The sequence below is a fragment of the Pteronotus mesoamericanus genome, unplaced genomic scaffold (assembly GCF_021234165.1).
Source record: "Pteronotus mesoamericanus isolate MK-2021 breed Mesoamerican mustached bat unplaced genomic scaffold, CSHL_Meso_final contig_46, whole genome shotgun sequence".
In the NCBI taxonomy this organism is placed as follows: domain Eukaryota; kingdom Metazoa; phylum Chordata; class Mammalia; order Chiroptera; family Mormoopidae; genus Pteronotus; species Pteronotus mesoamericanus.
In genome coordinates, this window is record NW_026555170.1 from 8,298,454 (window position 1) to 8,307,125 (window position 8,672).

The 8,672-nt window shown below is 35.5% G+C and overlaps 1 pseudogene; it reads left to right on the forward strand.

Moving 5' to 3' along the window:
- The first annotated feature begins 778 nt into the window (after nt 1-778).
- On the forward strand, nt 779-894 carry LOC129074204 (uncharacterized; annotated as a pseudogene).
- Nucleotides 895-8,672: the final 7,778 nt, after the last annotated feature.

Here is an 8,672-nt window from a genome sequence, read left to right on the forward strand (position 1 = left end):
CTTTAATGTATGCTTTGTTTTTCCCTCAAAAGCTATGATAACCAGCTCATGCTGGGAAGGAAATTTACATTATTCACATACGCTAACCCTAAACCATTTGGCACCCTTATGTTTATGCCCTCGTGTTTCCTCATCCTGTGTTGGACCCATGTAAATGGACCCATATAAATCGGTGTGTTCCTGCCATTTGTTTTCCTCAGCATCATCTATTCTCTGTGAACATTAACATAATGATGTAATGAGATCACCTGTACATTCTCACTACCTAGCCCCATTTATAACTTTTTCAATAAAAGCCTTCGGAAAAAGGGACTGGGGCTGGCTTCCCAACTAGAGGGAAGAGCCCATCCCTCTCTCCTGGCAAACAGAAGTTTTTCTGGGAGGACTCATTTTGTTTGCCCTTATCGGTGACAACTCTGGGACAGGCTCTGTGGGATCAGAGCCCACGCTCCCACCTCAGCTGGTACCTTGAACAGGAAGGAACAGAGACCCTCAAATCAAGGGTCCGGCATCCCTCTCACAGAAAGGGTCAGGGATAAAGTACGCAGGGCCTTGAACATGGGGACAAGAAAAATTTAGTCTGAAGTAACAAATTCTCAACTAGAACATTGACTGGAAAAAATTAGTCTTAGAAAGATTGACTTAGAGGGCAAGTGTGTCCAGAAAGGCTAGAAGGAGCTAAATAGACAAGGAGATTAGCTGGAAGGTTGCAGAAATCCTCCAGCAGTGTAGAAAGGAAGGGCCTAGGTATTAGCAATTAAGAATGGAGAGGAGTGCTTGCTTCAGCAGCACATATACTAAAAGAAAGAAAATAAAATCAGAATGGTACAGAGAAGATTAGCATGTCCCCTGCACACCGATGATATTCAAATTTGTGAAATGTTCCATAAAAAAGGAAAAAGAAAAGAAAAAATGGGGACGAAATAAATCTTAAAAATATTTTAATGAATATATTAGAATTTAAATGATTGACTTCAATTTGTTTTTTAACCTACAGAGAGAACTTGGAAGCAATGAAAATGATGATGCTCTTAACAAAAAACAGAACAAAGAGACTACTCCAATAAATTTTTAACGTATATTTTCCTTTATTCCCTCAGCATCTCTATCCCTACTTCCTACCACCGAAATTAATTACTGTAATATGCTTTAAAGAAACCTTATTTTTAAAAAAAAATGCTGTGGCCCTGACCGATATGGCTCAGTGGATTGAGCGGGCCAGTTGGATTCCCCAGACAACACACATGCCTGGATTTCTGACCAGGTCAGCAGTTGGGGGCCTGGGAGAAGCAGGGGATCTTGATGTCTCTCTCACATCTCTCTCGCATATTGATGTTTCTCTCACTCTCTTTCCCCCTCCCTTCCCTGCTCTCTAAAAATAAATAAAAATGTTAAAAAAAAAAATAGACACTTGTTTTTCAAAAATGCTGTGACTTTGATTGTGATTTTATTATTATAACATTTTAAATTCAAATATGAGATCCCAGAACAAGAGCATTAAAAGACAGGAATAAAGCCACCCTGGCCAGTGTGGCTTAGCTGTTTGGAGCCCTGTCCTGTAATCAACAGGTTGCAGGTTCATTTCCCCCATTGGTGTGTGTAGGAGAAGCAGCCAATTCTCACATCAATGTCTCTCTCTCCCCCACCCTTCCCCTCTCTCTAAGTATGTACTTGCATGAGGAGTAACAATAATAATAAAATATAAAACAAAATAAAATTTTGTTAAAAAATGAACCAATGAATGCATAAATAACTGGAACAACAAACTGATGTTTGTCTCTCTTCCTCTCTCTACAATCAAAAAATTATATATATCACTCTATATATAGTTTTGATAGGGGAACTCAAAAGTTAAAGAGATTAGCTCCAGTCATAGTTGATAGGCTTAAATGATTAATGCATGTGGAAAGCTGTTATTCGAGAAACTGGAATGCATGGCTCCAGATGATCAACAAGTAATTCAACCTTTGTGCCCCAGGGGGTCTGCCATTGTGTGCCAGGGAGGGAACATCTCTGACCCAGACAAAGAATTGTTGCTCAGCAGATAAATACTAGGAAAGTAGCCCCTGGATTGCAACTCTTATGTGATTAACCTTTTGCCAAACCCCTTACTTACTCTTTCCTTCTCCCTATAAAAAGGCTGGCTTGAGATGAGATGTTAAGATGGTTTTTAGAGTACATAACTCGCCATCTTCTCAGACCACCGGCATCTGAATAAAGCACCCATAAAAAGTCAATCCTTATCTCTACTTAGTGGTTCTGGTAAGTGACAGCATGAAGGCTGACTTTTCTTCTTTCAGTTTGAATACACATAAAGGGAAAAATTTAAAAGAATATACATCAGCTCTGGCTGGTATGGCTCATGGGTTGAGCACTGGCCTGGGAACCAAAGGGTCACCAGTTTGATTCCCTGTCAGGGCATATGCCTGGGTTGCAGGACAGGTTCCCAATAGGGGTGGTTGCAAGAGAGGCAACCTCACACTGCTGTATCTCTCCCTCTCTTTCTCTGTCCCTTCCTCTCTGTCTAAAAATAAGTAAATTTTTTTAAAATGTTAAAAATAAATAAAATAAAAGAATATACATCAAACTGTTTAGTGATTTCCTCTGAAAAGTGGATTAGAAGAAAAGGAACAAAGGAGAGAACTTTGATTTTTTTTTACAATCACCTTTGCAATTTAAAAAATGTTAATTAATACCTACAGACAATGGAAAAATTCTGACAAAGAGAGAGAGAAAAAGAGACATTGACTTGTAGTTCCACTTACTTATGTATTCATTGCCTGATTTCCATATGTTCCCTGACGAGAGAGCAAACCCATAACCTTGGTGTATCAGGACAAAGCTCTAACCAACTGAGCTATCTGGCCAGGGCTAAAAATGTTACCTTTTGATAACATTTGTATTATCCTTTTTTAGACATAATATAAACATATAAAATTGTATATTTTAGGTTGTGGTCATATTATTAAACAATATGAAGTTATTATAACATTAAATAAGTTTTAGGCCCTTTTCTTGGACTTCTTATATCACCAAAGTACAAAATTTATTCACTTATCACCATCCAAATTCATGTGTTATTAAAGGAGTTATTTTTTACACCTTTTATCAACTAACTAAAGAAGCTTTGGACCCAGACTTTGATTACCTGAGTCAAGAAAACTAGGGTCCTTACTTCAGCCCTGAGAACTACCCCTCTCAGAGATCAGCGTGTGTGGCATAGTGGAGTTAAAGAGACAAGCAGTTATTCAAGTAAAAAGCTCATTAGGACAAAAATCTATCTACATCATTCAAAATCAAAATTATCTTTTATTTCCCTGGAAGTCATTTGCCATAGATTATCTGTGTTCTTGTTTATAAGATCTAGAAGTTAGATCAAATTTTAATATAAACTTAGAGCCCAGGGAATAGTGTTTGATTGACTAAGTAAATGCCAATGGTTTGATAGCAACTGCAGATTTATATTTGTATTATTAATGTGGGAATGTCAATATGGCAAGGCATTCTAGAGATTAAGACAGGGAGCTTCTTTTTTTTAACATTTTTAAAAATTGATTTGAGGGAGAGAGAGGGAGAGAAAGCGAGAGAGGGGAAAGAGAGAAGAGAGAGAAACATTGATTTTTTTCTTTTTGTTCCATTTATTTATGTATTCATTGGTTGATTCTTGTATGTGTCCTGACAGGTGATAGAACCTGCAACCTTGGCATATCAGGATGATGCTCTAACCAGCTAAACTACATGACCAGGGCAGCACATAGCTTCTTGACCAAGGAAATTAACTATCTAGTTTTCTAGGAAATGATATCAGTATCAGTTTTTCTTTGATAACCATGATGACTATATCATTTCATGGTTGTTCATTATTCAGTTTCTTTATGTTTATATTCAATCTTCTGATGTGTACATCATATATATTATATATACATACATAAAGTTTATATATACATAAATGTGTGTATGTTTTATATATATAAACTGCTAATAACAGCTTTTTAAAAATATAATTCACATACCATGAAGTTTATCTTTTTAAGGTGTTCAGTGTTTTTTGAATATTCACATTGTTGTGCATCGATTACCATTTTCATCACCTTTAAAAAGAAACACATACCCATTAAGCAGTCACTCCATATTCTCTTCAGCTCCCAGTCCCTGAAAACCACTAATTGACTTTCTAGATCTATGGATTTGCCTACTCCTGATATAGGTAGTATCATACAAACAGTATACAGAATCTCTATCAAAATCAGAGTTTTTTGGTTTTCATAGTTGTGTTTTTTGGGGGGGTTTTTTGCAATTGACAAGCTGATCTTAATATTCATGTAGAAATGCAAGGAATCCAGAATAGCTAAAATGATCTTAAAAAAAAAAAGAACAAAGTTGGAGGTCTCACACTTCCTAGGTTCAAAACACACTGCAAAGCTACAGTAATCAAGCCAGGGTGGGACTGGAATAAGGATGGAAATTCAGATTGATGAATCACAATTGAGAGTCTAGATAAACCTTTGTATTAATGGTCAGTTGATTTTCAGCAAGGGCGCCAAAGCAATTCATGGGAAAGAATTATCTTTTCTGCAAATGGTGTTGAGAGAGCTGAATATCTATATGCAAAAAAGGATAAACTTGCACTCCTCCCTCACAATATATACAAAAATTAACTCAAAATGGATTGTAAACCTAAATGTAAGACCTTAAACTATAAAACTCTTAGAAAAAAACATAAATATAAATCTCCATCATCTTGGATTATGCAGTGTTTCTTAGATAACAAAAGCACATGTGAAAAAAAGAGAAAAAATAGATAAATTGGACTTCATAAAATGTAAAACTTAGTGCTTCAAAAGACACCATCAAAGCCCTAGCTGGTGTGGCTCAGTGGATTGAGTGCTGGCCTGTGAACCAAAGGGTCACTGGTTTGATTCCCAGTATAGGACACATGCCGGGGTTGCAGGCCAGGTCCCCAGCAGAGGGCACGTGAGATGCAACCACACATTGATGCTCACATAGAAAAAAAAAAATCACCTAACCTGATCCTTCCAACATTTTGGTGACTTACTTTTCTATGAATAATTGTTGAATGGGATCAAATACTTTATAACATGCTTTTAATTTATCAATAAATAATAGACATTTCCCCATCTATTCATTAAAAAAAAAAAAGACTCCATCAATAAACTGAAAAGGCAACTGACCTAATGGGAGGAAATATTTGCAAATTTATACCTGGCAAGGGAGTTGTATCCAGAATACATAAACGCAGCTCAGAAATGAAAAGACAAATAATTTTAAAATGAGCAAAGGACTTGAATAGACTATTCTCCAAAGAAGATACACGAATTGCTAATAAGCACATAAAAGATGATCAACATCATTAGTCATAATGGAAATGCAAATCTAAATCACAATGAGATACTACTCATACCCACTGGGATGGCTATAGTAAAAAACACATTATAACAAGGTAGGGCGTTCATACACTGTTGGGAGGGATATAAAATGGTACTGCCATATTGGAAAATACTTGGCAGTTCCTCCAAAAGCTAAATTATATGGCTCAATAGTTCCACTGTCAGGTATATACTCAAGGGAACTGAAAACATATACTATGTCTACCAAAACATTGGTACATGAATGTTCATAGAAGCATTAGTTATAATAACTAATAACTGGAAACAACCCAAATGTCTATGAACTGATGAATAGACAAAGAGAAGGCAGTATAACCATATAATGGAATATTATTCATCCATAAAAAGGAATGAAGTTCTGATACATGCTGTGAGTGAATCTTGAACACATAACGCCAATGAAAGGAGCCAGATATGCTTTTGTTTCATTTTATCAGAGAGAGCAAGAAGGGTCATCAACAGTTCTACTATAGCCATCCACAAAAAATTCAGCCTGTGTTTTTATTCTTGACATGTGTGCTCAAACACACCATCTGATCCAGACATATGGTTTGAATATGTGCCACCAGTGTTTCCATCAGTATGAGAAGGATATAAGCATCATTAAGTTGGACTAAGTGAACTTCTGTGAATGGTTTGTTCAAAACGTTTACCTCACCACAGAATGCTAGCTCTTTGTACATTTAAGAAAGAGCCAGATATTAAAAACTACAGTTTTCAGTGTACAAGTCTTGTGCTTCTTTTGTTCAATCGTGGAGACATTTTCATGTGTACTTGAGAAGAAAGTGTGTTCTGCTTTTGTTGGGTGACTGTCTGTTAGGTCTAGTTGCTTTAAAGTGTTGTTCAAATCTTCTGTTTCCTTCTTGAACATCTGTCTGTCCTTGCTATCACTGAAAGGAGAGTATTGAAGACTCCCACTATTATTATTCAATTGTCTATTTTTCCTTTCAATTTTATTAGTTTCTACTTCATGTATTTTGGGACTTTGCTGTTAGGTGCATGTATATTTATAGTCATTTTGTCTTCCTGACAGATTGACCCTTTTATCATTATAATATATCCTTTTTTGGCTCTAGAAACAGTTTTTGTCTTAAAATTTGTTTTGTCTCATATTAATATAGTTACTCCAGCTCTCTTTTGAGTACTTCTTTACGTTATATATTTTTCCTTTTTTTTAGTTTGTCTTTTGTAGATGCCATATAGTTGAGTCACTTTTGTTCACCCATTCTGCAAATTTTTGCTTTTTGATTGGAGTGGTTAGTCAATTTACAATTAATGTAATTATTGATAGTTTTTACACCTGCCACTTTTCCACCTATTTTCTATGTGTCTTATGTATATTTTGTTCCTCCAGTTCTCCATTACTTTTTTCTTTTGTGTTAAGTAGTTATTTTCTGTTATACCCTTTTTAAGTCCTTTGTCATTTCTTTTTCTTTATATTTTTAAAGATTTTATTTATTTATTTATTTTTAGAGAGAGAGGAAGGGAGGGAGAAAAAGAGGGGAAAAAATACATCCAAGAGAAACATCAATTGGTTGCCTCTCACACACTCCCAACTGGGGACCTTGCCCACAATCCAGGCATGTGGCTTGACCGGGAATCAAACCTGTGACCTCCCAGTTCGCAGGCTGGCAGCACTCAACCAACTGAGCCACACCAGCCAGGGCTCTTTTTCTATATGTTTTTGAGTTCTTTTATTAGTGCTTGTCCTGGGTATTACAATTAATGTTTTAGCTTAAAAAAATCAAGTTTGGATTAATATCAACTTAATTTCAATTGTATACAAAAATTTTACTCCAATATAGCTCTAGTCCTCCCCACTTTGTGCTATTATTTGTACATAAATCACATCTTTACATACTGTATACCCATCAACTCAGTTTTATAATCAATGCTTTATGCAGCTGTCTCTTAAATCATACACAAGAATAAAAGAGTTACAAACAAAAATACGTTTATACTATCTCATCTATATATATTTACTTTTACCAGCGCTCTTTACCTCATATATTGGCTTATTTTAGGCTATTATTATAATTTTTCAAAATATTTAGGTTACATCTGCTATTTCCCTCATATTTCTCCCCCTTTTGATATTTTTTCACTGTAATTATCTAAAGTAATGCCGTTTAGTGAAAAGACTGTTTTGAATCAAAAATTCCAGCATCTACTAATGCCTTTCAGTCCACTGACTGATTCTATTATCTAGATTAAACCATTTAGTCACTATCTGGGCTTCAATTTTCTTAACTCAAAAGTGGAGAGAATGGCATTTGGCAGTGTTTGTTGATTTCAAATACCACTCTCTCAAGTATAGGTCCTACCACAGACAAGAGAAGTTCCCTTGTAATTCTAGGCTAGCAGCTGATGTCCAGAAATAAGGTCACAATCTTTGTAACATTATAGATGAGTTTTGCAACAACAGAAAGAAAATGACTAAGCATAAATTATAAAAGCTACTTCAGATCATCTGTTGCTATTTGCAATATGCTTTTCAAAAATATTCAACTTGCACATTGCTTCCTAGGTACATGTCTATGAAGAAATTGTAACTAAAAGAATGATCTCATGAATACTCCCAATGATATCATAAGTACCTATTGCTCAGGTAAATTCATTTAAAAAATCTAGCCATAGCTAAGCATAGGGATAGAAATCAGGAATACCTGAGTCAGCCAGCTACTTGAAATTATTTCAGGGTGGGGGAAGGAATACCTGAGTTTTCAGAATAGATTTACTATGTTGTTTTTGCCTCGTTTCCTTGGGTGTAAGTCTACTCCTCCTACCAATTTTTTTGTTTTATTTTGTTTTTAGGTAAGAAAACAATCATACTTACCTTGGAAGTGATTTTGAACAAGCCAGGTCTTAGCTTTCAAGGGCCAGAATCACCATCATTAGAGTATTGCAATCCAGCCACCCATAAAATCTATTTTGGCCATTTTCTCTGACCTCACTAAAAATAAATAATAATAACTGTGGTAAAATTAGGTGAAAAATAATTCCCATATACCTAGGGGCCAAGTATGAAATCTTCATCATAGTCATTTAATTTAAGGATGGAATTTTATCAGTGCTACCTAGGACAATAAGGTAGTTGTTGGTGATCCATTAAACAAAAGGTGAGTTTTGGCTTTTTGCTCTGGTTGGAAACAAATCCACATTGGAAACAACTTCCATACTGGAGTTTTTTAGGCTAATGAGTTTCTGACCACAGTGATTCCTGAATATTAATGAAAAAACAAGCCAAAGTAGATGACCTGGTTA